The following is a 17337-nucleotide window of genomic DNA, read 5'->3' as shown; positions in this document are numbered from 1 at the left end:
GGAAGGTTTTAAGTTGGATGAGCAAACAAGTATACGAAGATCAGAAAGTTTTGTACTTCAGATTTGATGGGAATGACAGTGATTGACTTATATGTGAAATGTTTTCCAACAGTTGAAGTTGCAAGACCTAAATGAAAACGATTCTGTTTGCATTAATAATGCATTTATGCCAACTGACGTACGGACCACCTTATATTTTAATTTCAAGAACTTCTCTACAGCGTAATTTCAAATAATAGCCTTGTCATGAACCGATAGGATCGACCATTAAGTGGATTTCTATAAATCTTTGTATAATACAAGGAGAATGATTCTCTGCGCAACCGTCAAGTTCGCCGTTCCGGTCATCACCAACTCTAAAGACGACTCACAGCTTGCCGTACGTCCGGGTCCCAGCATGACCTTCTGCTTGCCAAACGATATGTTCTCTTATTGTCCGCATTCAGTTTGACCCCTCTAATTGTACAGTGCGTCCGCCGAAGTGAATTTAACCGTGAGACATAAGTGTTGATTCGTGATTCGTATGCGGTTACTAACTCCACGCCTGAAATATGGAGGGATCGAGAATGGATTTCTATTCCAAAAAGTTGAAATTCCTCTACAGTTCACCGTGCAGGAGCAAACTTTTAGGGAACGGGAGATACCAGGGGGTGCTCGTTCGGCGGCGCGGATCGTATGCGCAGTTGTCCGTGGATGCATGACGTCACCATCGAAACACTCGGCACGGAAAAGGCTGGTTCCTTATGCAAATATTGAGAAATTTGACAACGAATATCTTCTAAAATATAGTAGCAAGGGAAAAGTTACAACTTTTACTGTTAAGATTCATCCTTTCTAATCAATTTATCACAAAGTTGATTCAAATGTGTAAAATGGTTTTCAAGAAATCGTGTTACGAAGGAACCCCTGTTTTGTTCTCTCCAGGCTTCCAATGTAAGGGAGTTTTAACTTAAGCGTGTTGGATTTCTTTTTGCTCTATGTTTTGAAATAAGATTATTTTGTTCTTGTCAACTGAAATCATGCCTAAATGCTATGGAAAGCTGTGAAAACTATTATCAGAAAACTAACGGAAAGAAACTAAAATATCACAGCTTGATTGATATTAAAAAAATGCGAGATTGCCCATTTTTGTGCGAGATCTAAAAGCAGAACTTTTTAATATTGTATGTAAATGTAAGGATGTAATAAACGTGACTGCTTCACATGCACGTATCCAAGGGGGGCTTAGGGGGCTCAAGCTCCCCCGAAAGTTTTCGGTTTACACTAGATAAAATGAGATTTTTTGTTTCTTGTGGTGTCAAATAAAATAATGTGACGTTAATTTAAGGAGAGAAATAATTATCGAGGCAAGACGGAGAATATTGTATAACCCTGTTATTGGTAACAGCTCGTATCCCAGGTGGGAATCAGGGGGCTCAAGCCTCCCTTCAGAAAATTTTCAGTTTACGCTAGATAAAATTTGGTTTTTGGCTTCTTGAATAATATGGTGATAATTTGAGAGAGATAATTATCTAGGCAAGACGGAGAATGTTCTATAAGCCTGTTATTGTTAATAGCGCGTATCCAAGGTAGGGATCAGGTGGTTCGAGGCGCCCCCCCCCCCGCTCCCCAAGGAATTTTTTCAGTTTACACTGATAAAATTAGGTTTTTGACTTCTTGAATAATGTGACGATAATTTAAGGAGAGGAATAATTATCGAAACAAGACGGAGAATGTTCTATAACCCTGTTATTGTTAATAGTGCGTATCCAAGGTGGGCATCAGGTATCTCGAGCCCCCTCCCCCAGGAAATTTTTCAGTTTACACTAGATAAAATTAGGTTTTTGTCTTCTTCAATAATGTGACGATAATTTAAGGAGATAAATAATTATCGAGGCAAGACGGAGAATGTTCTACGGACCCTGTTATTGTTTATAGCGCGTATCCAAGGTAGGGATCGTAACTCGTGGACTCCTCCCACCAGGAAAGTTTTCATTTTACACTAGATAAAAATAGGTTTTTGTCTTCTTGAATAATGTGACGATAATTTTAGGAGAGAAATACTTATGAGAATGTTCTATAACCCTGTTGTTGATAATATTGCACGTAAACTTTTCTTACGCTTTCGGTGTTGTCGTAGCGAATTTGAACACTATGTAGAAGAGACTTGTCAGCATTTGGAAGCTGCACAACAAAGGTAGCGCCGCAGGTAGGGCGATTCGGATTTATTGTAATTTTTTAATCTCTGGAAAGCGAGAGAGGGAACGTTCTTGAAAAAGAGAAGGAGTCGAACTACTGGCAATATTTACGAATCGTGATATCTGCGAAACGTTCTAGAATATAATGAGGATATTAATACGCGGCTTCAATTTCCCGGTTGATCTGTACAACAGAATAGGTGGAGACTTCAGAGGTAAGTGTGACAATTCATACAGTCGATTAGTGATCAGTCAGTGTCCATTGGTTGCTTTATAAGTTCTAGTGATTCGAAAATGAAATGGACTAAATACCGTAAAGTAATGAAGTCTACTACTAGTTCCAGTTCGCTCCCAAAGCAAAAGACATTGACGACAGCGGAACGTCGAGTAGTGCTACGAGTAGTTCGGGTCGAAAGACGAAGAGATCGAAGGTCTCTCTCTCTCTAAAGTGAATATTTCGGCAGTATCGGGCTGGGCATTGGAGCGATTTATTAAAAAAGAAATAAGCTGCACAGATCAACTGAAAATCAAAGTTTTGAGTGATGATTTGGTTGTGCCAGGACCAAATTTTGTGTATGCAGTCCGAGAATTTCGTGGCATAAAAAAATACTTTTGTATAAGGATACTGGGTTCGACACACACTCAACAGACAATTTTGGTCACTTGCGAGTGCTTAGGCATGAATATGAACAATTTGGTGGGTTTCGGCTTTTATGAGAGCTGCAAACATGAGAGGACAAGACACATTAGTGGTGTTCAGGCTCGAATGAGAGTGAAATATTCGTTAACTGTCTGATTCCAGTTCCCTGCACACAGTTTGAATCTTGCGTTGTCGAGTGGATTGTGCATTCCGTGCATGTGTAACACCTTCGTGTTTCTGGTACATAGATGTTTTGATGCCTGATGAGAAGAACTGGACAAACATACATACTGAGATGGTTCCGGCACACAATATTAATGCATGGAAACAGAGGAGTTGAGTGGTAGAAAATGTCCCGATTTCACGTTCTGATTAAAATGACAGCCTTAAACAGTGGCGACGATTTAGGAGATAGTTGCTCCCCATTCTTTTGCCTCCACACTATCACACTATGGCCTCTTAATGCTTGTCTCCTTGTCCACCCCACCCCCCCCCCCCCACATTTTGGAACCCAATTGCCACCAATGGCCTTAAACATACAATTGTGATACCCCTTTAAAAAATGATGTTCAGCCGCCGCCCCGAAAGGAATTCCTGGATACGTGCCTGCTGCTTCCCGTAAAATATCACTGCACTCTCCACGTTCTTCTTCTTCTGTCTTTTCGTCAATAGCTTCAACACGTTTTTTTTATATATATTTGTCACATATTTGTTTTAATTAGTATTCAGCTCGTTCCGCCACCTGAACGCAGCAGCTACGGCTCAAAGGGCAGTGTAGTTACACCGGAAGAAGGCTCGGAAATGGCAGGCTTCAGAAGTTAACTCATCCAAATTAAATTAAACAGGTATGTGCTCTCTCTAAATTTAAATCATAGTTCACAAATAATTTGATTAAAAGTTTTAAAAGTATCTGTTTCACTTAATAGCGTAGTAATTGGTGCATTCTTCTCCATCATAGCTATAGGCAATGACCACACTACAGGGGGTGGGGGGCAGGAACGCCTCCCTATTCTCGTTCGACAATTTCTCTCTCTCTCGCTCTCTTTCTTATCTGCCCCCAGTAAAACGACTAACTAACTAACTAACTCTCTAGCCTTCTTAAACAATAAGGTTCATGGCTGCAGCAACACAGGCCTTCCATCTGTCCCTATCTTGAGCAAGATCTATATACTCTTTTCCATCCCTACCGATTTCCCTTAGGTCCATCTCGACCTTGTCCCTCCATCTTCGTCTTGGCCTTCCTACTGGTCTCTTACCATCAGGTTTCCCAACAAGAATCCTGAAAACTCCTCTTTCCTCTCCCATTCGTGCCACATGGCCTGCCCACCTAAGTCTTCTTGATTTAATTATTCTAATAATGTCTGGACATGAATACAAATTATGTAGTTCTAAATTATGTAACCTTCTCCACTCACCTGTCTCCTCATCCCTTTTAGGTCCAAATATTTTCCTAAGGATTTTATTCTCAAATACTCTCAATTTATGTTCCTCTTTCAATGTAAGGGACCAAGTTTCACACCCATATAATACTACAGGCAAAATTACTGTTTCGTATATTTTAACTTTTAGATTCTTAGATATTAAACGAGAAGACAAAAGTTTATGAAGAGAGAAGTAACATGCATTTTCTGAATTAAGCCTACTTTTTATTTCCTCTTTAATATAATTTTCATTTGTTAATATTACTCCTAAGTATTTGAATTTGGAAACTGGTTCAAACGAGTTGTTATCAATAATTAGATTTTGATTATTACCTAACACTTGGTTTCGGCCTGTAACCATATATTTAGTTTTCTCTTTGTTAACTTCCAAACCTATCTCTTTAGCAATTTTGAAAAATATTTTAGCATTATTCTTAATTGTATTCACATCATCCCCCAGTAAGTCTACATCATCTGCATATGCTAACAACTGAGTCACACCATTTAATTTTAGTCCTTCTTTAGTTTCGTTTACCTTCCTAACAGCATATTCTAAGGCAAAATTAAAGAGCAATGGTGATAATGCATCTCCTTGTTTTAACCCATCATGAATTGTAAATTTGTCAGACATATTAATACCCACACGAATTTTACTTTCTGTTTCACTGGTGCATATTTTTATCATACTAACAAGCTTCTTAGGTATTCCAAACTCTACTAATATATTATATAATTTATCTCTTTTGACCGAATCATATGCTTTTTTGAAATCAATGAATAGCTGATCGACATTTTGATTATATTCCCACTTTTTTTCAAGTGTCTGTCAGATGTGAAAAATTTGATCTGTAGTTGATCTGTTGCGTTTAAATCCACATTGATAATCACCTATAATTTCATTAGCATATGGGGTTAGTCTTGTTAAAAGAATGTTAGATAATATTTTATATGTTGTTGAGAGTAGAGAAATTCCTCGGTAATTATTGCAGTTCATTTTATCACCTTTTTTAAACACAGGAACAATTATGGATTCTTTCCACTGTTGAGGGATTTCTTCTTTATTCCATATTAAACAAATTAATTTATGAATTTGACAAATTAATGAATTTCCACCATATTTAATTAACTCAGCTGGTATTAAATCAATGCCAGGTGCTTTGTTATTCTTTAGCCTTTTAATAGCATCTTTAACTTCAGTCAAGTTAGGTTCTGGGACTAAAGGTTCTGCTGTGTATACTTCATTCATCCAGTAAAACGACAAAATAAAGAAATGAATGAATGCTCTTTTAGCCAAAATATGCATTTTTGTGTCGTATGTAACGGAATAATAAAAATGATTGCCCCGGGAAAATATGATTTACCCCTCCATATTTACTATTGCGCTGTCACTAGCTACAACATATTTTGATTTCTATTGTTCCCACATATTTATTTTAATTTTAGTATTGTGAATCATATTCCACTGTGTTACCTCACGTAGCCACCCCCCCCCCACACACACACACACACGTACGACTTCAGTTGTAAGTTTTAGACTAAGCTTGTCAAATATCCACTTATATCTTTGTATTCTTGAGCCATTTAAAAAAAAAATCATTTCGCCCCTTCTTCTTGACTATTTCATAGGAATATTTTCCCACTGGAAGCCCCTTTGCAGATCGAGATCCGGGGCTATAGCCTTCCCAAGCCAGCGTCCCCTCCAAATACTCTCTTGGCCTCATGAAAGACAAATATATGTATTTCTGCGAAATATTAATTTGACTTGGCAGTTTCCCTTTTCGAACAGGAATAAGTTTTAAATTTTAATAGCTTATAAATTTACACTATCAATTTTCAGTAAAGGTTTTGCGTAACCCTAAAAGTACATTTAGAGACTGCAAGGTCAACTCTCGATATTTCAGATATATTAATAATTTTCATCACAACGTCTTGTAATAATTATTTGTTACTTCAATAAATGTTTCTCGCATATTAAAACATAGATGCCATATGATTGTCATTTTCTGTTTATTTCTTTGTAATGCTGACCTCCGTGGGGAAGTGGTTAGCACAACACTTTAAGATGCCAAGGGCCCCCAGGTTCGAATCCCCGCCCGGGCTTGGGTCTACTTTCCTTTCTTCAATTTCATCATATCATCACGCATCCTCATCTTTGCGATTAGCCATATGTGACAGATAAGCGAAGTAAAATAAACTAAGTCTATTAATCAATTATTTTTTTTAAACTCTTTAATTCTTCTTTAGCATGCTACGTTTTTGTTAAAATTATATTACGATAAAATGACGAAATTCTAAAGGAGAACACGCAACTTTCTTTGTAGCGCATCGGTCAGAAAGTTTCAGGAATATGTACTTTGCCCCCTTTTAAAAGTAGCACGTTTTCAATTATGTTACTAATCATTAAAAGGATGCCTCGATACCATCTTGGAGGATGACAATTATTATTTTCCCCCCTCCTAAAAGTAATAATATACTTTCGCTCTCTGAATCTCCCATATAAATGCTAGGGGCCGTCTGCTTCAGCAGAGCTCACTGCTTCTCCGGTGACGTCACGCGTTCGTGCAAGATCGGCAATCTTCGGATGGCTTTACCTAATCTCTATATTCCTTGGGGAGATACGAAGACAAGTCAAAATCGGGTACATAGGATGGGTAAAGGTTACAGTTGTGTGAGGATTGAGGTAAGTCAGGTTGGGAGAAGGTTACGGATATGTGAAGATTGAGGTAGGCCAGGATGGGTAAAGGTGATAGTTGTGCGAGTATTGAGGAAGGCCATACTTTTCAACATTTCTTTAATGTAGGCGAGTTTTAAAATAAACAAAATTAAATCAAGTTCTTGGCTGATATTGCGTTAGTTGTTCATATTGTTTATCCCTCTGTTTCTGGTCCGTGTTTGTAGGATGCTTGAGACACGCAAGTATCACATGTTTGACCGCTGATGGTCTTGTGATATCTATACGTTGATCTGCCATCTGGCGGTTGCGAGCGAAATCATCCACCCTTTGATTGATTGAGTTGGTTTCTTTTACTTCGCCTTTCTGTTACTTTTGGCTAATTGCAAGATGAGGATGAGTGATGATACAATGAAATTGATGAAGGTACACTCACGAACAGACATACCAAGGCCGGGATTCGAACCCAGGGCCCCTGGCTTCGTAGCGCGCTGTGCTAACCACTCCACCACGGAGACCGGCGAATCATCATCCCTGTATTATTGTTTCTTTTTAATAGGTCGGTGACGGTCATGCACTACCGCTCAGTGTTGATGGTCTAACAGAACGTTTACTAAACGAAGTTGGTTTGTCAGTGGAGGAAACGTAAGGCGAGAAGCAGAAAAAAAATATGACTTTGGCTGCTGCGAATGTTCTCAAAAAGTTTTTACCTAACTTCGTTTCAGGTTGTTCTTTTTACTGGCTTCGAAGTGTCGCAGATAGTACTCAATGTTCAAAAACTCTTTGTGTTTAGCAAGGTTTAAGTTTAGTCAGCTTACGTAGATATCATTGATTCATTACGTGTATTCTGAGGGACTACTTGAGTAAGTGATTTAAAAATTAAATGCAGTATTTGCCGCTATGATGGTCAGGTTAGATTCTGTATAATGCGGCGCTTTATTCAGAATAAGTAATGCATATTTCAGTGTTTGGGAATGTATGTGGGTGGGAATCTAGAGAGTATCACTACAATGATACTGGCAACATTGCCGCCAGGTCAGTGTGTTCGGAGAAGTAGAAAGAATGGTCAGAAATCATACAGGATGGATGCTGGTAGCGCGGTGTTGAGCCGCTTTTACTCGACTAACAGACCCTAGTGAAAGACACAATACTGCATATCTGTACAGCTACTGTCATTTAAGGACATCTTGGGCCAATTACGGTTCCTATAATCTATTTATCCTTATCCATTTTGCTGGGCCTAATGAGATCAGAATATAACAATTTGATGTTTGTTACTTGCTGGGAGTAATTGCTCCAATATAATCCTCTGTGTGTAAGGACGCCCGGGGGACAAGTGCTTCCCCGAGATATCTGAAAAGACTTCATATAATTCAAATTTTGAAATTGTAGCCTGAAAACATGTACGAGGGGTGTCGTGAAAGATAGCGGATTAAGTGCCTATGCAAATTATCATAGTCCTGGGGATGCTTTATGAGAATTCTATTAACTGGGGGAAAGTATCACTCCACGTTTCCCCCACCTTAAGCTCTGCTGTCTCCAATAAGAATAATCCTGCTCGCGGCCTTGTCTGTTTGTGATTGTCCCTTCATCAATTTCATCTTATTTCCATTCATCTCCATCGTGGCGATTAGCCAAAAGTGGAAGAAAAGCTACACAAAATAACTTCAATAAATCATATCATCACTTTTACCTAGTACAAAATTAATTAATCCTTTATTTCTGTAGAATCAGTTAGCGAAGAACAGCTAACTATCATTGAACAAACGCAATGAAAATGTAAATTGAACAGATTTTTTTTGTAATTGTGCTGCATAAAGGAATTAATTAAATGTTGAAACGAGTAGCAAGTCAAAGAAAACTGGAAGCAAAGTATCAATTTGACATTTAGTTTAGCAGACAGAACATATAGCAAGGAATCTAGCTCCGTGTGCAACCAACTTTACTTGAGTGTTCGAAATAAAAACATCCTTAGTGCAAAGCGAATCATGTACCTCTTTCAAATCCGTCTATATCTACAGATAAGGGGATTACGTCAGGGAGAAAAGCCGTCAAGTTCTCTGTTTTAATATACGTACAAATCGCTAGGAGCGGTTAGGCAAGTGCAGTTTCTAAGGAAAGTAAAAATCGAGCAAGAATTCTTTCTGAGTAAGAAGGAGAAGAAACTCCGGAGAAAGTTAAGAGCTGTTGGGGATAAAAAATAGCTGCGAGGGTTTTGTAAGAACCGAGCGACATTACTTTGCCAGGATTTATTGAACGTCGGTAACAGCTCTGGGTTATTTTTCGCCGGGATCCAAGCAGTGCAAGGCTGATTTCGGATTCTGCTGGGTCTCTCGTTTTCAGGTTTAACGGTAGATGACTCTGCGAGCAACGGTCGCGAATCAGGTGGGAACTGAGAGCTGCGTGGAATGCGTAAGAAGGGTTCTCGGATTACACAAAAGGGAATAAAAGAAGAAAGTATGAGAGTTAGTTACAACCGTCATTCCATCCATAAACGAAGTGCTAAGATATCATTTTCAGAACTTCCCGTTATAAGAAATGTGAGGTACAAAGTTATGAGATAAACAGGTGCAAAGCTTTTGTAATTCAAATATTCCCTAGTAGTGGTAGGTAATTCCTTGCATGTATTATTATTATTGCACGTACAGATATTGTACAGATTTATTTATTTATTGCTTAATAGAAGATTCCAAATGCAGCGTTAGCCATTTCACATTGGAACGAATTTATAGAACATAAGAACAAAAATTATAACGAAACAACAAAAATAATAACAAAAATTACATGTGTTTAACAGATTTACATACTTTTAGTTAACTTTCTTCCAAGACGGTCCAGATTTTTAAAAATGTCTATTTGGCTTCCTAGATTATTATATTCACTGGGCAGTCTATGGAACAGAGAGCGCTGAATGAGATAAATATGCAATATTTCCTAATGAAGAAACATATAAATAGAGTTTCGGAGATAGTTCAGTATGGCATTTTGTAAAGGTCCAATACGTTCTTTGGTTCAAAACGTTGAATTGAAATACTATATTAATACTGAAAAAATATGAATATGTAAGGATTGTGTGTCGGATTAAAAATTATCTCAAGTTTGGACTCCAATTAAAATTAACCAGTAGACCTACGTAAAAAAAGAGTTACATCAACATTTAGTTTCTTCAATTCCCGAAAAAAGCGGAACTTTTTTATCCTCACGACGATTAAAAATATAAGGCATACTCGAAAAAACTTTGGTTAGTATAAATAACGCAGAATTTGTTTCCCGTGTGTCCATTTGACCACATAATACGATCAGGTGATAGTAATATTTATCATAGACAACTGGTTTAAGATAGAAAATAAACTAACCTTAATGTGCCAGAATTCAGGGGTGCCCATCCCCCCCCCCCAAGGACAATGGCGCATCCCCACCAAAATCATGTCATCGTTTCCCCAAATCATATCATTCGCGCCCTTAAACCATATCGTAATCCCAACAAAATATTTAATTACGACAGCATGTCTACCGAAAGTAACGTTTTTCTTAGCTTTACTGAACATTATAATTGAGCTGCCCCTCCTCCCTAAACAGGGGTGCCATCACTCAAGACCACGAACGTTCGTTGAAACGTTTCAACGTTTATGCAGAAAGGTTGAAACGTATTGTCACGATTAGTCGAACATGTCGCGAAAGACAAAATAAAAAAATAACTCCCAAATTCAAAATCGACCAAACAAGAGATAGTGAAAAAAACAAAACATGGAACCTTACAACATCCATTGAATAATCGACATTTTGCTGAAATGTCTCAGGCGTTCGCTGGATGATCATGAAAAATTACATTTCTAAAATTTCAGGGAGAAGAAATGATAATCTAGAAGTCTCGATTGTGATAACAGAAGAGATGGACGCGACGACAAGACGAAGAAGAAGAACATAAGAAGATTAATCGATGCGGACAAGATAAACGATGATCTAATCAATAACATTACAGCATTAAGTGCCATGCATTCTTTCTTCGTTCGTAATAAAATTAACAAGTTATAAAAAGGATAGCAATCCAACTTGTCATTTGACCTCCTTAGTGAAGCATGTTATAAAAAATATATATATATATTGAAAGTTTCCAGTTCGTTTCATTTCGCGATTCATCCTCATAGCCGCGATAAACTTAGGAGGCACAGGCTTGTATACATTCCATCTATCGTTCGGAGGAACAAAATAAACCGAGCACCTAACCAACCATTCAATGATAATAATATTCATGAATTTTTGTTTGAATTGAGAAAGTAAAAAAAATAATCACCTCCTTTAAATATCACATCTACTCTAAAGCATTCATTCGCTGTTCATATTTTCCGTCCTTGAATTCGAATGCCCTGGCCTTTTGCAGATTAACAAAAAATCGTCTAAAATTTGAAGTTGTGACCCTTCTCTATACCGTTGCAAGCTTTTTTGTGGTTATTCAAAGTACCTCATTTTCGCATATTCAAATATACACCAGTGAAGAGAGTTCATGTCTCATTAGTGATTTTAAATTTGTATTTTTGGGGCCATGCACATACTTCCTAACATTGTTGCTTTGTAGTCGATGAGTTGTGCGGGTACAGATGTGAAGTAGTTAATAAGACCCCACACAGACAAACCCTCCACCATTTCTTTCCGACATAGTTGTTGTTTTGTTACTAGAAAATTGTTATGATTACAGTATACCTGTATCAGTATAGAATAACATAGTGCCATTTTCTGTTTCTGTTGCCAGCAAAAGCAAATCTGCAGGTCACAGGTTCGAGAAACAAGACATTTTTTAAATTCTCCTGCGCATAATATGGACCACCTATAGCGATGATATAATATAGATAACATAACCCTACAGCTCTACAGCACCATGGCAGGCCTTGGCTTACCTACCGACTGCTGGTCTCCCTCCCACACTGTTCCGCCGTCACCTGTTATAGCGTGGAGGTCTCAGACCAGTGTTGGGGTGACGAGTGATCAGCCCGACGAACCCCCAGCCGTTATTGTAGGTCTTCTTGACCAGGTTACGCTCACTCACTCGGAGCTTCCCAATTTCCTCACGATGGTGGGTTGCCACCGGCCCTATACGTAGGCCGAATAAATTCCAACCAGAGCCGGATTCGAACCTACGCCGTCCTGCAGCGAACGATCTCAAGACGAGTGAACGCCTTAACCCGCTCAACTACGGAGGAGGACATATAATATAGATCGTATTAACAAATATACTTCAAAATTATGTAATAAGATTTTGGTTTAGTATTTAATCACAGCAGCAAAACAAACTCTCCATTCGCTTCACAACAGAAGTTAAGTGCATTTTGCATACATGAAGAAGCAGAAATTTACGCCCCGAGGTGTGCTGTTGGAAGACTATACAATAAGACGCGGCACCTCATTCTTTACAATAATAAGTAAGCAGTGGAGTAAAAAATCCTCTGTTTTATTTTGATGTAAAGAAAAGTTTTAGTCCATACATTGATCTGATCCCCCTTGTCCAAAATAATAATAATAATAATAATAAGCTCCGGTCTCATCTGGAGATTGCAACACTGATATGTCCGTCTATTCAGAAAAAAACAAAAGTTTTAACATCCATGGACAATACCGTACAGCAGCTGTTGAGTCCCCCATATGTAAAATTTCTTTTTTTTCCTCGTTAGCTAAACGCGAAGATGAGGATTGGAATATGCTCGAGACTCCCCGTTCATTCGGGTATAACATCTTTCCTTTCTAACACTCCATTTTTTTTCTGTAAGAGGGGGGCATTTCTTTAGATACCAGGAGCACCTGTCTGATGTGACCGCTCTCTGTTTCCAACTTCGCCACTGGATCGTTAACAAAAGCCAATTTCTACGTAATTCATAACCGTTAGTTGATATGTAAATATATTCAGCAATACTGAAAACTCACAGATGTGATGATGATTCAAGCAGATCACGATACAGCCGTATGCATGTAAAACTATTTTCGTCACACACAGGCAAAAAAGTAAAAAGTAACATTTCTCTCCTTCCCTCGCTTTTAGCCATCTTCAAATAAAATAGCATCCAGTATCCTTCTAGATAGGAGGTGAAACATGACTAGCGAAAGTAATGAAATCGAAGTGTGAATTATTTTGTTATGATCTCCCTCCCTTCTTCGCATGCATGTTTCATATCACGCTCGCTGACATTGAAATAAGCAAAAACAATTGCAAGACATCACAGGTTATAACCCATCGTAACTAGGTCTGTTTTTTTTTAAAAAAAAATAATAATCGTCAGTCCATATGACAATGCTTTTGTGACGTGCACACCCTTTTTTTTTTGGTTGTTGTCCGTGATGAAATTTTTTATCATTGATAGGCCGGGGATTGAGCTTCTAACTTTCCACATTTACAAACAATATCGTTTACAATAATACCTTCGCTAGAAAGCACAGTACAATAAATATCCTTTTTTATATATAAATATTTTAAGTTATGCAATAACTTTGGACAGCAGCTAATTATCATGGCATTATATTCGCGTCCATGTCTGAAACTAGTCTTTATACACACAGCCAACTCACTCATGCAATATAATATTTGATGTAATATAATACAAACAGCTGTGGAAGGTTGTCGACTCTTCGCGAAACAGGACGTACACGTCAGACTTGTGCAGAAGATAGGGTCGACCCCCTTGTAGATTTTGGTGATGTAGAGTACGTGTACGAAATTTGGAGGTCAAGGGTGGGCCAATTGTCAATTTCTTTTCGATAGGATCATCGTAGAGACATGCACTAGCATTGGCTCCTAACAAAATAAACATAGGTTATCATAGTTGAAGCAGCAGCATGATATTGACATTTCGTAGATGTAGTATGATTATTCCTTTATATTTCAATTTATTGATGAGGTAGATAATTATTTACTTTCCAAGTCTGGCATTAAAAATTGCAAATAACTCGAAAACGGTGAGATATTGCGCGAAAATAAATCGAAAAATCTCCCCCAAACACCACCCCTTGTCGATTTTGAGGATGTAGCGTATGTATGCCAAAGTTTGGTGGTCCTGAGTTCAAGAGTAAGGGATGTTTGCACACACCCTCCCAAAACTTTTAATCACTCGTAACTTCCGAACATGTAGCCATAGAGAGGTCTGGGGTTTAGTGTGTTGGTCGAGTCTCGGTATCCTCTGTCCTCCCATACCAAAAATTTAGTATAGGTCATCATCATAGAACCAAATTTTCATCAATCGAAAAAATTTTCCAAGTCCTGCACAGCCCGTTTACGTTTGTCGCGACTATCTTGAATTAACTAAGCGAGTCCAGATAGCATTAGCATTATTCTGCCTTCAGTTTCTTCACACTAACATCAATTCATATTAACAACTTGCGAGAGAACATCATGCATCTCATTTACAACAGAGCAATTTAATATCCTCGTCTAGTACGCTGCACTTCTTTGACATTAGATGCAGTGCAGGTGTATCCCGGTGTCAGGCTGGTGAAAGAAAATAACATTTAACCAAGTACACGAATAGCAGTGTTCAAATTCAGAAGATTCAACAAATGTCTGTCCGCTGCTTTAAACGTTCATTTGATTAGTTAAGCACTCACCACGTGGTCATACACCACACCACATATTACACCTCTCCAGGACGTGGTGCAGACACCAAATACACTACGTGACACCAAATCAACGAGGTAGGATGCACCGTGTAACCAACTAGACGCGTGAGTGCAGTCAAAAAGTGCAGCAAACTAGTCTGAGCTATTGAATCAAAGTGATCACGTGGCATTCTCTTTGAATCTGACTTCACCCGCCCCCTCTTTTTTAATCCTTAATCACGACAATAATTGACCAACAGTATCATATTTGAGCAGGTCGCTTGTCACCTAAACACTACAGCTAACAGGTTGGCAAAATCTGACATGAAAGCAGATAATACGCTTAAGTCTTATTTATATATATAATTTTCACGGACGTACAATATTGTTAAGAGCGTTAGTTTTTGTAGAGCTCTCTTTTTCCATCTTTCCTCTATACAGTGACACAATTAGCTAACCTAGCATACGACATACCTTCCTAATTAATATGGATATTGTCACACGTTCCTCTTATTTTATACTGTTGTAAATAGAAAAGATTATGTACGGTAAATGTTTTGTACATTATAGGGAAAAAATGTAAAATATCCCCCAACTTTAATTCGATCCACCTCTGAATCGAATTTTTTACATATTTCCACGCCGCTACACATTGTCCCATTTGCTTCTTTTACTTGCCTTGCTTAATTAACTCTCGCTAATTAGCATTTTTTTTTGGAAGAAGTCAACTAGAACAACATGTGGCGGTATGAGAAATATGCAAATCAAAGAACATTTTAGCAATATATGGGCCCTAGCAATTAGCTTCGTCGACTAAGAGTACTCCTTTAAACATCTTCAGCTAGATCGTATTACTAAGCGAGGACGTTTAAAATGTTTGGGTGTTGAAAAAGTTTGACCTATTTTTTTATTTCTATTGTTTGCTAATAGATGGCGCTGATAGTACCCCCTCCCCTCCTCTCTCCCCTCTTCTCCTCTGCTGTATGACAAATAGCACAAACATAAAATCAAGATTTTGGAGAGCAAAACATAAAATTTGCATGCATCTGATGTCGAACCAGGAACTTTTATCTTTCGGGGAGTCAACATTATTTTTTACTCAGTTGTCATATAACATAAACACACGCAAAGATTCACATGTGCTTTTATTATTTTGTGTTCGGTAAGTACAAGTATATTCTTACATAAATTATTGTTTAATTTAATAAATTGTAAACTCGGAGCCTGCTATACTAATACTCCTTTCTGTCTATTGAAAGCGAATGTTGCGTGCACGCGGAAATAGCACGGAAAAAAAAAACCGGATGGAAGCAATTTAAAATCACTGGGGCAAGGTCAGTATTACGAGAGCGTAAAAACACGTGTTTTCATTCAACTTCAAAAAATAAGAATAAATATGTGCATACAGAACACATATGTTTTCTTTTCACAGTTGTAAAATCATATAAATTGTGCATGAAGTAAGTTGCGAGAAGGCTCTATTTTTTATGTCTGTGTATATGTTGTACAATTAGGTACAAGTATTGTACAATTAGGTACAAATTGTTGTACAATTATTTTCCCCAGTTGCCCAGTTGGAGTTGGGGGGCATAACACTGGTATTATTTGTAATCACAGTGCTTACTCATGTATTTTGTTTAATATTTTATTTCAAATTCACTGTCAGAAACTAGTGTTGTTAGTTTCTGCATGTAGGTTTATTTACTCTGTTGGTTGTCACTGTCAAGTTTTTAGTATTCGTACAGCATAAAAAGCTATAACCCCCCTCTCAAAATATATACATTGTATACGCCAAGATGCCCAATAGCCTGGCAACACATCATGAAAAAACATGCCAAGAAGACCCAGTGGGTTTATAAGTCAGTGCTGCCAATTCCTATTTGTAGGTTAGCTTAGCCAGTGAAAAATCATATAGTGGAATTTTTGTAGAGTGGGTACGTAATACCGACGAGCCTCAAATAATAATTTCAAGCCTCAAATAATAATTTCGAGCCTCAAACAAAACATCCAATAAAATTGCCAAATATAAAAAGGGGGGTAATAAACCCCCCTCATAAAAAGCTACAGTAAACCCACAGTGTCGCCAACACTAGGCCCCCCCAACAGTATTGCCAGACATAAAAAATACATGGACCCCTCAGGCCCTTTGATGAAAATTTACAGTGAAAAAACCCAGTAGGTTAACAACACTGTCAATCTACGGTAGTGTTGCCAGATGTAAACAGAGGGCAATAAACCCCCCCCCCTCATAAAAAGCTACAGTGCCCCCACAGTGTTGCCAACTCTGCCCCTCAAAATATACATCATAAAAGGCTACGACGAGCGCCACAACCTTGGTGATTTTTTTCGGGTAAGAAGTTGACAACACTGCGAGCCCCACGAGCCCCACGAGCCCCACTTCCGGTTTGTGAACTCTCAAGCAAAATTGGCAGTTCCTTTGCTTTTTAGGTTAGGTTAGACCAAAAACCTTGGTGATTTTTTCGAGTAAAGCGTTGACAACACTGCGAGCCCCACCGAGCCCCATTTTCGGGTTCAGTACCGGGACAATAGGTCTACTGTACATGAACATTTTGAAGGGCTACGCGATGAGCTCAGTAGAGAAATCTCGAGAATACACGTAAGACAACATTTTTACTGCAGGTGTGTAGAGCAGACTTCATAGCTTTAACACTTAACAGGAAAATAAGGATGATTTTGCCACTAGCACTCTTCTCTTTGTTTATATGTTTTGAAATAAAATAATCGTTCGAAATCTATTAGACTAAATTTGATGCCGAATCTCCGCTTGAAAGTTTGAAGTGCAAAGTCGGACATTAAGAAACTGTGTCAGCCAGACTATGCAGGCACATC

This window comes from Lepisma saccharinum, chromosome 3 (genome assembly GCF_977018435.1).
Source record: "Lepisma saccharinum chromosome 3, izLepSacc3.1, whole genome shotgun sequence".
In the NCBI taxonomy this organism is placed as follows: Eukaryota; Metazoa; Arthropoda; class Insecta; order Zygentoma; family Lepismatidae; genus Lepisma; species Lepisma saccharinum.
This window is presented reverse-complemented; position numbering follows the sequence as displayed.